This window comes from Castor canadensis, chromosome 13 (assembly GCF_047511655.1).
Source record: "Castor canadensis chromosome 13, mCasCan1.hap1v2, whole genome shotgun sequence".
Lineage (NCBI taxonomy): Eukaryota > Metazoa > Chordata > Mammalia > Rodentia > Castoridae > Castor > Castor canadensis.
This window is the reverse complement of record NC_133398.1, coordinates 28278814-28295766: the sequence shown is the minus strand read 5'-3', so window position 1 is coordinate 28295766 and position 16953 is coordinate 28278814. Positions and strand designations below refer to the sequence as shown.

Below are 16953 nucleotides of genomic sequence, written 5' to 3'. Positions count from 1 at the left end.
GAAATTTGCCACCGCAAAGGATGGCCTGGGCTGAAAAGGAGTTTAGCATCAAATGCACTGAGACAGTTCCTATTTCTCTTTTACCTATTGCTAGCCTGCCTTCCTCACACTGGTACCCACCTGTTTTACTTTCCTGTCCTTCATTTTAAGTGTACATTGTGATAGCTCACATATGTATATATCATACTTTAATCCAATTAACTCATTCTATTACTTACTCTTTATCACCCTGCTCTCCTATTATTCGTCAGCTTACAGTGCATTTTTCTATTTTGTCTTCATACTCAGATGAGTTGTGTTTCAATAGCATTTACTCTGTATTATTCTCTTTTCTTCTACTGCCTCCCTGAAGTTCCCTCAGAACACTAATATAATTATGTTCCTTCTATCAAATCTATGTTTAAATAAATGTATGTATATGCATAAATGTATACATAAGTATATGTATATACACATGTATATGTATATTTATATATATATTTATAAGTCTATATACATAAATAACATAAATTTATACATAAGTATATGTATATACACATACACATGTGTATATTATGTATATTTATGTTTTTATGTATACATTTATCTTATAGGTCTAGTTTCTACACATGAACAAAAATGTGAGCTTTGTACTGAAACTGGCTTACATGGTTTTTAACAAGATAATCTCCAGTTTCATCTATTTACCTGCAAAAAACATAATTTCATTCTTCTTTAGGGCTGAATAATTGTGTATACATACCATATTTTCTTTTTTTTTTTTGCTATTGCAAAGGAACATATATTTTTTTAAATTTTTATTGTTTTATTATTCATATGTGCATACAATGCTTGGGTCATTTCTCCCCCCTGCCCCCACCCTCTCCCTTACCACCCACTTCGCCCCTGCCCTCTCCCCCTCCCCCTCAATACCCAGCAGAAACTATTTTGCCCTTATTTCTAATTTTGTTGTAGAGAGAGAATAAGCCATAATAGGAAGGAACAAGGGTTTTTGCTGGTTGAGATAAGGATACCTATACAGGGCATTGACTCACATTGATTTCCTGTGCATGGGTGTTACCTTCTAGGTTAATTCTTTTTGATCTAACCTTTTCTCTAGTACTTGTTCCCCCTTTCCTATTGGCCTCAGTTGCTTTAAGGTATCTGTTTTAGTTTCTCTGCATTAAGGGCAACAAATGCTAGCTAGTTTTTTAGGTGTCTTACCTATCCTCACCCCTTCCTTGTATGCTCTCGCTTTTATCATGTGCTCATAGTCCAATCCCTTGATCTTGTTGTGTTTGCCCTTGATCTAATGTCCACATATGAGGGAGAACATACGATTTTTGGTCTTTTGGGCCAGGCTAACCTCACTCAGAATGATGTTCTCCAATTCCATCCATTTACCAGCGAATGATAACATTTCGTTCTTCTTCATGGCTGCATAAAATTCCATTGTTTATAGATACCACATTTTCTTAATCCATTCGTCAGTGCTGGGGCATCTTGGCTGTTTCCATAACTTGGCTATTGTGAATAGTGCTGCAATAAACATGGGTGTGCAGGTACCTCTGGAGTAACCTGTGTCACAGTCTTTTGGTTATATCCCCAAGAGTGGTATTGCTGGATCAAATGGTAGATCGATGTCCAGCTTTTTAAGTAGCCTCCAAATTTTTTTCCAGAGTGATTGTACTAGTTTACATTCCCACCAACAGTGTAAGAGGGTTCCTTTTTCCCCGCATCCTCGCCAACACCTGTTGGTGGTGGTGTTGCTGATGATGGCTATTCTACCGGGGTGAGGTGGAATCTTAGCGTGGTTTTAATTTGCATTTCCTTTATTGCTAGAGATGGTGAGCATTTTTTCATGTGTTTTCTGGCCATTTGAATTTCTTCTTTTGAGAAAGTTCTGTTTAGTTCACGTGCCCATTTCTTTATTGGTTCATTAGTTTTGGGAGAATTTAGTTTTTTAAGTTCCCTGTATATTCTGGTTATCAGTCCTTTGTCTGATGTATAGTTGGCAAATATTTTCTCCCACGCTGTGGGTGTTCTCTTCAGTTTAGAGAACATTTCTTTTGATGAACAGAAGCTTCTTAGTTTTATGAGGTCCCATTTATCTATGCTATCTCTTAGTTGCTGTGCTGCTGGGGTTTCATTGAGAAAGTTCTTACCTATACCTACTAACTCCAGAGTATTTCCTACTCTTTCTTGTATCAACTTAAGAGTTTGGGGTCTCATATTAAGATCCTTGATCCATTTTGAGTTAATCTTGGTATAGGGTGATATACATGGATCTAGTTTCAGTTTTTTGCAGACTGCTAACCAGTTTTCCCAGCAGTTTTTGTTGAAGAGGCTGCTATTTCTCCATCGTATATTTTTAGCTCCTTTGTCAAAGATAAGTTGCTTATGGTTGTGTGGCTTCATATCTGGGTCCTCTATTCTGTTCCACTGGTCTTCATGTCTGTTTTTGTGCCAGTACCATGTTGTTTTTATTGTTATTGCTTTGTAATATAGTTTGAAGTCAGGTATTGTGATACCTCCTGCATTGTTCTTTTGAATGAGTATTGCCTTGACTATTCATGGCCTCTTGTGTTTCCATATAAATTTAACAGTAGGTTTTTCGATCTCTTTAATGAATGTCATTGGAATTTTGATGGGAATTGCATTAAACATGTAGATTACTTTGGGGAGTATCGACATTTTTACTATGTTGATTCTACCAATCCATGAGCATGGGAGATCTCTCCACTTTCTATAGTCTTCCTCAATCTCTTTCTTCAGAAGTGTATAGTTTTCCTTGTAGAGGTCTTTCACATCTTTTGTTAGGTTTACACCTAGGTATTTGATTTTTTTTGAGGCTATTGTAAATGGAATTGTTTTCATACATTCTTTTTCCGTTTGCTCATTGTTAGTGTATAGAAATGCTAATGATTTTTCTATGTTGATTTTATATCCTGCTGCCTTGCTATAGCTATTGATGGTGTCTAGAAGCTTCTGAGTAGAGTTTTTTGGGTCTTTAAGGTATAGGATCATGTCGTCTGCAAATAGGGATATTTTGACAGTTTCTTTACCTATTTGTATTCCTTTTATTCCTTCTTCTTGCCTAATTGCTCTGGCTAGGAATTCCAGTACTATGTTGAAAAGGAGTGGAGATAGTGGGCATCCTTGTCTGGTTCCTGATTTTAGAGGGAATGGTTTTAATTTTTCTCCGTTAAGTATAATGCTGGCTGTAGGTTTGTCATATATAGCTTTTATAAGGTTGAGGAACTTTCCTTCTATTCCTAGTTTTCTTAGAGCTTTTATCATGAAATGATGTTGGATCTTATCAAAGGCTTTTTCTGCATCTATTGAGATGATCAAGTGGTTTTTGTCTTTGCTTCTGTTAATGTGGTTTATTACGTTTATTGATTTTCGTATGTTGAACCACCCCTGCATCCCTGGGATGAAGCCTACTTGGTCGTGGTGAATAATCTTTTTGATGTGTTGCTGAATTCGGTTTGCCATTATTTTGTTGAGGATTTTTGCATCAATGTTCATTGAGGAGATTGGCCTATAGTTCTCCTTTTTGGAGGTGTCTTTGCCTGGTTTTGGGATAAGTGTAATACTGGCTTCTTGAAAGGTGTTTGGCAGTTTTCCTTCCCTTTCTATTTCATGGAACAGTTTAAGGAGGGTTGGTATCAGTTCTTCTTTAAAGGTCTGATAGAATTCAGCAGAGAATCCATCAGGTCCTGGACTTTTCTTTTTGGGGAGACTCTTGATTGCTGCTTCAATTTCATTTTGTGTTATAGGTCAATTCAGGTGATTAATATCCTCTTGTTTCAGCTTTGGATGATCATATGTATCTAGAAATCTGTACATTTCTTTTAGATTTTCAAATTTATTTGAATATAGATTCTCAAAGTAGTCTCTGATGATTTCCTGGACTTCCATGGTGTTTGTTGTTATCTCCCCTTTTGCATTCCTAATTCTACTAATTTGGGTTTTTTCTCTCCTCATTTTAGTCAGGTTTGCTAGGAGTCTATCGATCTTGTTTATTTTTTCAAAGAACCAACTTTTTGTTTCATTAATTCTTTGTATGGTTTTTTTGGTTTCTATTTCGTTGATTTCAGCTCTTATTTTTATTATTTCTCTCCTTCTATTTGTTTTGGGATTTGCTTGTTCTTGTTTTTCTAGGAGTTTGAGATGTATCATTAGGTCATTGATTTGGGATCTTTCAATCTTTTTAATATATGCACTCATGACTATAAACTTTCCTCTCAAGACTGCCTTAGCTGTGTCCCATAGGTTCCGGTAGGTTGTGTTTTCATTTTCATTGACTTCCAGGAACTTTTTAATTTCCTCTTTTATTGCATCGATGATCCATTCTTCATTAAGTAATGAGTTATTTAGTTTCCAGCTGTTAGCATGTTTTTTGTCTTTACTTTTGTTGTTGAGTTCTACTTTACTGCATTTTCATCAGATAGTATGCACGGTATTATTTCTATTTTCTTATATTTGCTGAGGCTTGCTTTGTGCCCTAGGATATGATCTATTTTGGAGAAGGTTCCATGGGCTGCTGAGAAGAATGTATATTGTGTAGAGGTTGGATGAAATGTTCTGTAGACATCTACTAGGTCCACTTGATCTATTGCATATTTTAGATCTTGGATTTCTTTATTGAGTTTTTGTTTGGATGACCTATCTATTGATGATAATGGAGTGTTAAAGTCTCCCACAACCACTGTGTTGGCGTTAATATATGCTTTTAGGTCTTTCAGGGTATGTTTGATGAAATTGGGTGCGTTGACATTGGGTGTGTACAGATTGATGATTATTATTTCCTTTTGGTCTATTTCCCCTTTTATTAGTATGGAATGTCCTTCTTTATCTCATTTGATCAAAGTAGGTTTGAAGTCTACTTTGTCAGAGATAAGTATTGCTACTTCTGCCTGTTTTTGGGGGCCATTGACTTGGTAAATCTTCCAGCCTTTCATCCTAAGCATATGCTTATTTCTGTCGGTGAGATGAGTCTCCTGTAAGCAACAAATTGTTGGATCTTCTTTTTTAATCCATTTTGTCAAATGGTGTCTTTTGATGGATGAATTAAGTCCATTAACATTAAGCGTTAGTACTGATAGGTATGTGGTGATTCCTGCCATTTAGTTGTCTTAGTTGTTTGAAGGTTTGATTGTGTGTACCTAAGTTGATGTTACTGTCTACTGTCTTGCTTTTTCTTATCCTGTGGTTTGGTGCTGCCTGCCTTTTCATGGTTAAGTTGGGTGTCACTTTCTGTGTGCAGGATCCCTTGCAGAATCTTTTGTAATGGTGGCTTTGTGGTCACATATTGTTTTAGTTTCTGCTTATCATGGAAGACTTTTATTGCTCCATCTATTTTGAATGATAGCTTTGATGGGTAGAGTATCCTGGGTTTGAAGTTATTTTCATTCAGTGCCCGGAAGATCTCACCCCACGCTCTTCTTGCTTTTAATGTTTCTGTTGAGAAGTCTGCTGTGATTTTGATGGGTTTACCTTTGTATGTTACTTGTTTTTTCTCTCTTACAGCCTTCAATATTCTTTCCTTAGTTTCTGAACTTGTTGTTTTAATGATGCTATGTCGTGGAGTAGTTCTATTTTGATCTGGTCTGTTTGGTGTCCTGGAGGACTCTTGCATCTGTATGGGAATATCTTTCTCTAGATTTGGGAAATTTTCCGTTATTATTTTGTTGAATATATTACGCATTCCCTTCGCTTGCACCTCTTCTCCTTCTTCGATGCCCATGATTCTCAAGTTTGGTCTTTTGATGGAGTCAGTGAGTTCTTGCATTTTCTTTTCACAGGTCTTGAGTTGTTTAATTATTAGTTCTTCGGTTTTTCCTTTAATTACCATTTCATCTTCAAGTTCTGAGATTCTGTCTTCTGTTTGTTCTATTCTGCTGGATTGGCCTTCCGTTTTGTTTTGCAGTTCTGTTTTGTTCTTTTTTCTGAGGTTTTCCATATCCTGGCAGTTTTCTTCTTTATTGTTGTCTATTTTTGTCCTGAGTTCATTTATCCATTTATTCATTGTGTTCTCTCTTTCACTTTGGTGTTTATACAGTGTTTCTATGGTTTCCTTTATTTCTTCTTTTGCTTTTTCAAATTCTCTATTTTTATTGTCTTGGAATTTCTTGAGTGTCTCCTGTACATTTTGGTTGACCCTATCCAGTATCATCTCTATAAAATTCTCATTGAGTACTTGTAGTATGTCTTCTTTTAAATTATTCTTGTGGGCTTCATTGGGTCCTTTGGCATAGTTTATCTTCATTTTGTTGGAGTCTGGCTCTGAGTTTCTGTTCTCTTCATTCTTCTCTGGTTCCTGTACTAATTTTTTGCTGTGGGGAAACTGGTTTCCCTGGTTTTTCTGTCTTCCCGTCATTGTCGTTGGTGTTGTGACTGTCCTTGTACTGTGTGCAATTAAGTATTTTCTAGCTTGTAATAATAACAGTGGTAATATTTAGAATGGAAGAGTGAGCTGAGATGGAAAGCAAGAAGTTAAAGAAAAGGGGAAAACAAATATACAGACAAGAGGGAGAAAGCAGAACAAGGTATCAGACAAGAGAGTTTCAAAGGTATAAACAGGGAGTGTTAGTGTACCAATTGACAGTAAGCTGAACAGACATTAGAGAGACAGAGAGAGGATTGAAAATCAAAGATAAAAAAATAAGTAAATGAAAGAAATATCTAGATATAAAATTGAATTAAAATAAAATGGAAAATAGAAAATTTAAAAAAAAAAACAAAAAACTTCCAAGTTTATATGCAATCCAGTTTCAGTCTTAATAATTTGGGTGTCCGGCTCAATCTCCAGTCCTGGAGTTGGTGCCTCAGATGTTGTTCTGTAGTTGTCTCATCAAAGGGGATGCATAAAGTAGAACAAAACTACACACTCACACACACACACACACACACAAAAGCCCCACCAAGTGTCCCAAGTTCAAATGCAATACAGTTTCAGTAAGTTTTTCGGCTTGCAGGTGTAATTCGGTTGTTCTCTCATCAAAGGTAGGGAGAAAAAGAAAAAAAAGCATCTGGAGACAGTTCTGAGAGTGGTATCTGCAACTGTGGTTTGCCTGCCTGCTGCTCTCAGCCTGTAGCTGGCGGCGTTATTTATGCAGATCTCTGGGGTGAGCTAGCACTCACCTGGTCCCACAGGCTTTGTTTGCTTAGAGTTCTCCTGTGCGGGAGCCTCTGCTACAGGCTTTCCCATTTTCAAGCACTGGGAAAGGTGACACTGCCCCTGCGTTGTCAGGCCTGCGTGTTTATTTACAGTTCATGTGGGAGGTGGGTCTTCCCCCCTCTCCTCTGAAGTTTTCCTCCCACTGCCACTTTCAGAAGCTTTCCTGCTCTTGCTTACTGGGCGGTGCTGCTGCTCCTGCCGGCCGCCATGTTTATTTACAGTTCACGTGGGAAGTGGGTCTTCCCTCCTCTCCTGTGGAGTTTTCCTCCCTCCTCCACTCTCACAAGCTTCTCTGCTCCTGGTTGCTTGGCGTGCGCCCCCCGCCCCCCCCACCCCCGCTCCCGCCAGAGGCTCTCCGGCCCACCCGGCTTATTTACAGTCCCGGGAAGGATTCCCTTCCCCCAATCTTCAGCGCTCAGGGCGCCCCACCCTCTTTCCAGAGTGTCTTAACTGTTCTTAGTGCTTATTACTCAGTTTCTCTTTTTTTCCCGGGTCGAGGTCAGTCTGTCCAGGGGGCTATGCTGCTCTGGCCCAGGCTTGTGTGTGGGGCTACTGCGGTACCGCAAAGCTCACCTGGTCCGTGTCTTCCCAAGCCGTCTGGGCGCTGACCACTGGCGGTCCTGGGGGCCCTCCTCCTTTCTCCATTTAACGTGAAGTGGAGATTCTCTGCACCGGCTGGAGATGTGGAGGGGTCAAAGTTATGCCTTTTCTCAGTGATTATGCCTGCAAAGTGTGTCTCCAGCGTCTCTCCAAGATTTCACTATAGGAGGGTCGCTTTCTGCTTCCTACCTCTAGCCGCCATCTTGGAATGTCTGGTTAATTCTTTTTGATCTAACCTTTTCTCTAGTTCCTGGTCCCCTTCTCCTATTGGCCTCAGTTGCTTTAAAGTATCTGCTTTAGTTTCTCTGCGTTGAGGGCAACAAATGCTAGCTAATTTTTTAGGTTTCTTACCTATCCTCACCCCTCCCTTGTGTGCTCTCACTTTTATCATGTGCTCAAAGTCCAATCCCCTTGTTGTGTTTGCCCTTGATCTAATGTCCGCATATGAGGGAGAATATATGATTTCTGGTCTTTTGGGCCAGGCTAACCTCACTCAGAATGATGTTCTCCAATTCCATCCATTTACCAGCAAATGATAACATTTCGTTCTTCTTCATGGCTGCATAAAATTCCATTGTGTATACATACCACATTTTCTTGATCCATTTTTCAGTAGTGGGGCATCTTGGCTGTTTCCATAACTTGGCTATTGTGAATAGTGCTGCAATAAACATGGGTGTGCAGGTGCCTCTGGAGTAACCTGTGTCACAGTCTTTTGGGTATATCCCCAAGAGTCATACCATATTTTCTTAATCCATTCATCAGTTGTAGGACATCTGGGTTTGTTTGCAAAGCTTGGCTACTGTGAATAATGCTGTAATAAACATGGATGTGCAAGTGGCTCTATTGTATCCTGCCTTTGTGTATATGCCCAGGAATGGTATCTCTGGATCATATAGTCGGCCTTTTTTTAGTTTTTTGAGGAACCTCCATACTGCTTTTCATAGCGATTACAATAATTCACAGTTCCACAAACAGTGTATAAGGGTCCACTTTTCACCTTCCCCTGCACCGCCCCCAGTTCTTGTCAACATTTGAAATAGCCAATCTGACTAGAATGAGGTGAAATTTCAGTGTCTTTTTGATTTGCATTTCATTTATGACCAAGAATGTTGAGCATTTCTTCATGTATTTATTGGCCATTTGTACTTCTTTTGAGAATTGTCTGTTTAGTTCATTTGCCCATCTAATCCATGAGTCGTTGAATCTTCTGGGGGTTTTTTGAGTTCCCTGCATATTCTTATGATTAATCCCTTATCAGATTGTTACATGCTGATTTGAAGTATTGCAGGCCAGTGTTGAGGGTCCTTGCCTTCATAGGCCAGGAACTGGCTCGAGAGGCAGCTGATTGACTTAATATAGGGAAAGGAAAGGCTAGAGCTAGAGCAGTGCACAGAAGCCTGGAAACCGGTGGCTCCCTGCTCAGGTAAAGGCTGCGGTTTTTATTGGCATTTTAACTCTGGGTTTGGGTAAGGGGTAGGTGGGCTCTTTTCATTGGCTGTGGATTCCTGGGCTTTCTTAGGTAAACTGGTCTGTTTGTCCCTTATTGGGGGAGGGGGAGATCTTGGGAGCATTTTGCTCATCAGCCTTGTGTAGATCTATCAGACTCTGTATCTCCTCTTCAGGATGCAGAAATGCAGATTTACAACTTCTTCTTAGGGTGCAGGAATCATAGTGTTCTCCATGGGGGGATGGGATACTCACTTATCTTCCTTTTAGGTCTCCAGACCCAACAAGATGTGTAGCTGGGAAAGATATTCTCCCTCTGTAGGCTGTCTCTTTAATCTAGTGACTGTTTCCTTTGCTTTTCAGTTTGATGCAGTCCCATTTGTTAATCTTTTCTCTTAATTGCTGAGCTATTGGAGTTCTAGTCATAAAGTTGTTATCTACGCCTATATGATCCAGTGTATTTCCTATTTTTCCTGTATTAGTGTCACAGCTTCAAATCTTACATTAAGATCTTTGATCCACTCTGAATTGCTACTAGTACAAGATGAGAGACTGAGATCTAGTTTCAGTCTTCTACAGGTGGATATCGTTTTATCAGCACCATTTGTTGAAGAACCTGTCTTTTCTCCAATGCATGTTTTTGACTCCTTTGTCAAAAATCAAATGGCCGAAGCTGCATGAGTTTGTTTCTGAGTTTTCTGTTCCATTGGTCTTCATGTCTGTTTCATGCCAGCACCATGCTGTTTTTATTACTATGACTCTGTAGTATAGTTTGAAATCAGGTATTGTGATACCTCAAACATTGTTCTTTTTTGCTCAGGATTGCTTTGGCTATTCAGAACCTTTTATTCTTCCATTTATAGAGTATTTCATCCAACAGCAGCAGATTACATTTTTCTCAACAGCCCATGGAATATTTTCCAAAATAGATCATATTGTAGGTCATAAAGCAAATCTCAACAACAAAAAAAAAAAAAGAAAGAAAAAGGAAAGAAACAGCCAAATAAAAACAAATTACATTAAGAGAAAAAAGGGAGAAAGGGAGAAAAAGAAAAAGCATATATTTCTCACTGGAGAAAAGTGTTGGTATTCCCTGTGTTTTGTCCATGTTACTCCTTCTTACCCTGGTTATTAAGGAAACAGCTTCATGAGATTGGAGTTGGACTTGTAGCTTAAAGTGCAGGCAGAGGCCTTGGGAGGGCAACTCAGACTATGAGGTTGACAGACTCCAGGACAGTTCTTGAAATTCTTTTAAAGTGCTTTGCTCTTAGAGTTGTTTTGGAACTGCATAGCTTCCATAGGTAGGGAAGTAAGACTTCCTTTTGAAATGTGGAGAGATTGGGGGAGGGCCATTAGTTCCTGTGAGTAGGGCCTTAGGTAATGGCATTGCTGTTGCTGAAAAGGGAGGGCTGCCGTTTTGCTTCTTTTTGGATTGCCCGGTGAAAACTTACCCCTCTCTACATCTACCTGTTGGCAGTCTCCCACACAAACATTATGGTTCGGAGACCTTAAACTCCCTAGGCTGCAACCCTTTAAAAATACTCAGGGTTGCTTTGTTTCCAAGTTCTGCTGTTTCAAAGTTCTGGCAGTTTGTAGGTAGGCAGCTGCTCTAATTTGAGCTCTCAGTCAGTGGGGGCTCCGTGCTTTGTTTTTTAAATTAACTTCATTTGTAAGACCCCCTGGCCACCTCAGTCTTGTTCAGGAGGCCCTCTCCCAAGATGGTACCTTGCCACATCTCTCTGTGGTATGAAGAATGAAGGGTTGTCTTGTCTGGTGCTGGCCTGTTGTAATGGGGAAGTCACTGTTCTGTCAAATTCCCTCATTGGGGTTAGGGTTTGTGGGCAGTATAGTTTATGTCCCAGAACTGGCTTTGCCAATCTGTAGTGCAAGCTGCCTGGCTTACCTTGACGTGGAGTCTTCAGCTTCCTCTCCTCCTCGGAGAACTAGAGCTGGAGCTCTTAACTAGAATTAGTTGGTTATTAATTCTAATTCTGAATTTCTTAATTTATTCTGTTACTGTTACATGCCGGTGACGAAGTGTTACAGGCTGGGGTCGAGGGTCCTTGTCTTCACAGGCCAGAGAACTGGCTCCTGAGGGAGTGAATGATGAGCCAAAGCCAGTAAACAAAGTAAGATTTATTAAAGAGAAAGGAAAGGCTACAGCTAGAGAAGTGCAACAGAGCCCGGAAGCCGGTGGCTCACTGCTCAGGTGAAGTTTGGTGTTTTTATGGACGTTTTAACTCTGGGTTAGGGGGGTTTTCTCATTGGTCATGGATTCAAAGGCTTTCTCAGGTGAACTGGTTTGGTTAGCACCTTTATTGGGGGAAGGGAACAATCGAGCATTTTGCTCATCAGCCCTGTGGCAGATCTGTATCCCTCCTTTAGGATGCAGTAATGCAGGCCTCCATCTCCTCAGGATGTAGAAATGATATTGCCCTCTATGGGGGATGGGATACTCATTCATCTGCCTTAAACAACATTACCTTTCTGTTTAGCTGATTTTTTCAGTTGCCCTGTTCCTGTTTTGTAGTTCTCAGTGCGCTTCCTCTCTTTTGCTCTTCTGTATGTTGTCTTTTCTTTTCTACTCTTCCGCTATCTTCCCCTTCTCTTCTATATGTGTCACAAGTGATAGTTTTAAAGAACACATATTTTGTGTGCTTGGCATCAAACTTTAAATTTTTATGATCTTTAAAAAGTCTTAAGAATTTAGAACAAAACTGGATGAAGCCTGTGGTGTAGGTTTGGTGTTCTGCCCTGTCTCAGCCCATTTGGACTACTGTAACAAAACACTGTAAACTAGGAAACTTAAAAGCAACAGAAATTTGTTCTTCATAGTTCTGAGAAGTCTAAGATCAAAGCACAGGCAGATTTGGTGTTTGGGGGGTCCTATTTGCTTGTTCATAGATAAAGCCTTTTGGCCTTCTTCTGTAAGGCTACCAATCCCATTCATCCCTAATACCATCAGTTTGGTGATTAGGTTTCAATATGAATTAGGAAGAACTCAAGCATTCAGACAATAGTATGGCTCTCCATTCTTCACCCAAAATAAAGAAGAATTGTAACCACCTTTTCCTTTATTAAATTTATAAAAAATTTACACATGGTATTGCCCATATTCTATTCTTTTCCTACCATTGCTATTTACCTTGCCCCCATTAAGTGAGTCATTGAGTTTAAGAAAATTTCTAGGTGCCTCAGTGAAGAAAGCAAAGCTGTGAAAATGTGGAAGCTGTGCTCTGGGACAAATGCCCATGTGGGCATGATTGCTTGCGTGGTGACCCTGGGCCATAACACATTTTTGTTCACATTATCAGTACTTTTACAATAAGTCCTATCACACAAAAGTAACTTCAGGGATCACTTGAACTAACAAACATAGTTTTTAGTGGTCATCCTTTATCTTGCTTCTTGGAGTCTCAAGCCTTTGTCCTTCTGGAGCAAATGTAAGGTACAGGCTGATGTTAGTCAGCAATGCTCTCTGTAGACAGTTTAGCTAAGGATAAAGACAGCTGAAAAGGTGGTTGGACTCAGAAGCTCAACTAAGTCGTCTGCAAAAAGCTCATCTTCCTGTCCTGGAAGTAGGTAAAAGAGCTTACAAAATATTCACCTATGTTTTTTCAGTCATGTTGAATGTGAAAGAGTTGTACAGATCTATACCATGTTGCTGTTGGAGTTAAAGACCCTTCAGTGCCAAAAACAGACACACAAGAGACAAAGGAAATCTTGACAAGGCAATTTCTTTTGATCAAAAGAGTACAAACATGTATTCACATGAGCACACTATGGCCGACAACAGCTCCTCCTTATATCCCTGACCCGGTTGTCCCTACCCCTTGCCCTGGATTGGTCCAGGTCAGAGGTTCACAATCTCTCCTGATTGGCTACAAGTTTGGGGGATAGGTTAAGGCACATAGTTTAGTGGGCAATGGAGCTGTACAAGAATCCAGAAGAAGAAACAGGAAACTTTAGACATATAAGTAACCTTAGATGGCAACATTTAAGCCATTTATGAGGGTGACATATACTTTAATAGAAAAGATTGTTTTCCTTACAATTCCCTCCACTTTTATTTTAAATTCTTTTCTTTGGACTCATTTAGAAGTTGTTGACTTTCATGTTCTTGTGTATCTAATAGAAATAAGTCATTTGGGTAAGATGGAGATAACTGTTTGGTGAAGGCTGTTTCAATTAATTGTTGGACTAAATATCCTTGGACACAAGAAATTATGCAGCATCCTACTACTATTAAAACTCCAGCCACTATGACCAGGGAGTTTAAGATTGAGGTCATCCAACCCTTCCATTTCCCAAACCATTTTTCCATGAAATCGATGAAGGGATCATTTATACCTGAGTTTTCAGCTAGTTCATTTGATAGGGTAGTTAATCCCTGTAGGGCCTTGGTAATAGTCCCATGTATTATTTGGTATATATATGCAACATGAAACTCCATTCATTACACAAATTCCTCCCTTTTCTGCCAGTATCATGTCTAATACCCGTCTGTTTTCCCAGGCCATCTGACAAGTTGGTCCCAATTGTTCTGCTATCCCTTTGATAGCTGCTCTGGTATAGTTTACAACCCTTTGTTGATCATAATAAATATAATTGATCCAATCAACATTTTAACTTGTGGTGGACCACCAAAAAAGCACCAATGCAAATCCAGCTGCAATTTGATTTCTGGCTTTGAATTCATTTGGCCCTCCTCTGGGAACCCTCATGGAGGTCAAAGGAACCTCTACCATTAGCTGCATTCTCTATGCCTATATCTCTCCCTTTTCTAGATGTTGTGGTGTGGGCGGGGGATCTGAATGCTAGAGTGAAAGGGATTGCCAATTGCACCAAAAGCACAGGTGCTTGCCCAATTGCTTAGAAGAGTCTCAAGTAAATGTTCTCCATGGTACCACCAAATGCTGGCTCTGCCCACCGAGAGTGTGCTCACATGTCTGCTCGGCCTGAGTGAATCCATGCTTGCACTCTTTTGATCAAAAGAAATTGCCTTGTCAAGATTGCCTTGTCTCTCGTGTGTCTGTTTTCAGCACTGGAGGGTCTTTAATGCCAACATTGCCAAGAAGACTAAATTTCTGTGAGGATATCCTACCCTGCAACTGAGGGGTAGAAAAAAGGAAGTATTGCTGCTTCCTTCCTTGCCTACAAATAAATATGCTTCTCTAAAAGTAGATAGGATGGGACAGGGTAAGACAAAAGAAGCAACAGGAGGAACAATAATTCTCAAATGAAGTCAAAGCATTTATAGTTTAGTGTGGAAGTATTAGGTCCTCTGCTAGAGGCAGCTGGCTGTCATAATGATAACAGGAGAGAATGCAAGTACATGGACTCTCTCTTGCTTCGGTCTCCTGTTTCGAGGAGACACATGGTGAAGCTTGGAAGGATAGAGTAACATAGTTAAGAGTTAGTTGTTCTTCATTTGGGGAGGCCTAAGATAGAACCTAATTTATTTAAATGGGTTGTCTGGTTTCCTTGACTCTTGACATTATATGCTTTTCTAAAACAGAATGTATCTCATAGTCATTATAAATACTTAATACGGAAGGGTACTGTCTCGTGAATATCTGTTACTAATGACCAGTTTTGGGCTGGTGGAGTAGTATATCTGCCTGGTAAGTGTGAGGCCCTGAGTTCAGCCCCCATTACCACCCAAAAAAAAAAAAAAAAAAAAAAAGGTTAGTCTCTTGATCATATGTTAGGATATGGGAAATAAGGTATTTTTCTTCAGGGAAGTTATATTCCACATCACCCTAAGACTTCTTTCAGTGAAATTGTTGAAGAATTATAGTGAGGGACTTGGGGATATAGGTCAGTGGTAGAGCACTTGCCTAGCATGTGTGAGGCCCGGGGTTTGTTCTCCAGCACAGGAGGAGAAGAGAGAGGAAGAGAGGGAAATGGAGAGACAGAGGAAGAAAGAAGCGGGAAGGAGAGGAGAAGAGAAGCGAAGGCAAAGAATTATAGCAAAGGATGCTTAAAAAAACTGAAAGCTGTGGAAAAAGTTACTAAAATTTAAAATGACTACGTGTGGTTTGTATTTCAAAAAGTTTAAGAAAGTGAGTTCCATAGACTGTAAATGAGGCTAATTGATCTTTAGCAATACTATAGAACAGAGGTCAGCAACTTTTTTCTGTAAAGGACCAGAAAGTAAGTGTTTTGACCTTACGGGCTGTCTCATCTCTGTCACAAGTGCTGAACTGTGCGAAATGAGCAAGGCTATTTTCTAGTAAAATTTTATTTACAAATGCATTTGGCAGGGCCATATGGCCTGTATGCAGTAGTTTGACCACCCCTGCTCTAGAATAAATGGCTAAATGGGTATTTTTATAAGTACCTGGAGAACTAGTAAGAACTGGGAGCCACTTTGTGTGCTTTGAGAATAGCTCTGGCTGTGGCAGTTCTTTTCCCATTTTTTTCAGCAGGGTTACTGTTAAACAAGATCAAAAGCATACCTTACTTTTACTTGGTTGAGGCATTTTACAGAATGTTTCAAAAGAAGTTTTTGTACAAGATAGGAAAAATGCAGGACACTGCAGCTAGGTTGTTAACTCTTTGGCTCCTGATTTAAAAAAACAAAACAAACAAACAGAAAAATCACTGGCCAATAACAATAGAAGGGAGCAAATATCCAATGAATGAATGCTAATAGAAAAACTCAATTAATATGATTTCTTTAAAATTTTTTACATATTAGCTTTTGAAAAAAACATAGTAAATTATCCCAGTGTGTACAATGAAATTCTGTATATCAAAATAATATTGTATTTCTCAAAGAGTACTGTATTCTACTGCCCATTAATTAAAAAAAGGTTTAAGAACCCCAGGTAGCCATCTGTTCAGTACTGTTCTCGCCTCAGCTCTGAAATGTTCTGTATTTTTAATCAATGAATTTTATAATACAATGGCAAATTAAATTTTAGTAACTCAAAAACCTTATCTTCATACCTGTTCTTAATTAATAAGCATTCATAAATTAAGTACTGTCTCTCCCAAGCTCACTGTTTGAAGCTTTATAGGAAACACAGTGCAAAGCCCTTTGTGTCCAGCGGTTTTCTGGTAGTTACAATATTTTGAACACAGCAACAATTTAAGTCAGCACCAAACCAAAACTTCCTTAGGTCCAAAAGTTTTAGTCACAAAATCTATATACTTTCCCTTCCTAATACTCAGATATGTTAGATATAATACTTGCTTACATTTCTCAGAAAATGGTAATGCTGTTCTGGAATGTTAGGGAAAGGGAATGGGAAAACTAGAATTCATAACTACTGGTTCAGGAGGACAAGGGAAAGCAGAAGCAGGTGTAAATGAGCAAAAGTGTACCAACTGGGACTCAGTATTACAAAAGACAGAAAGACCAGCTCAATTTAGCCTAAACAAAGGACAGGGGGGAGGATTATTAGCAATATATTATATAACTGAAAAGTCTAGAAAGCCAGCTAGTTCCCAGTTATGCAAACACTATTACCAAGTTCAAGTGCCTGGTGAGAGCTGCTTCTACTTCTGTGGTGGTGACTTCATTCTCAGTTTCACACTGTGACCTCCAGAAGCTCTTCCTGTTACGTTGACAAAACAGCTTTGCCCATTCATACCCCCACATCTTTCAGAAAGCCTTTGCAAGAGGAAAGAAACCTTTCTCACAGAAGCCCCAAGGAAAGCCTCTTTGACTTTCGTTGGCTCTAATTAGTTTATATATCAGCACCTGAACCAATCATCATGGGGAGGTGGGT

At 39.4% G+C, this 16953-nt stretch overlaps 1 protein-coding gene across 3 annotated transcripts in view; it reads left to right on the top strand.

Moving 5' to 3' along the window:
* The window catches only part of Slc44a1 (solute carrier family 44 member 1), a 215032-nt gene that overhangs the window by 125035 nt on the left and 73044 nt on the right, over positions 1–16953 (top strand). The window lies entirely within an intron of this gene.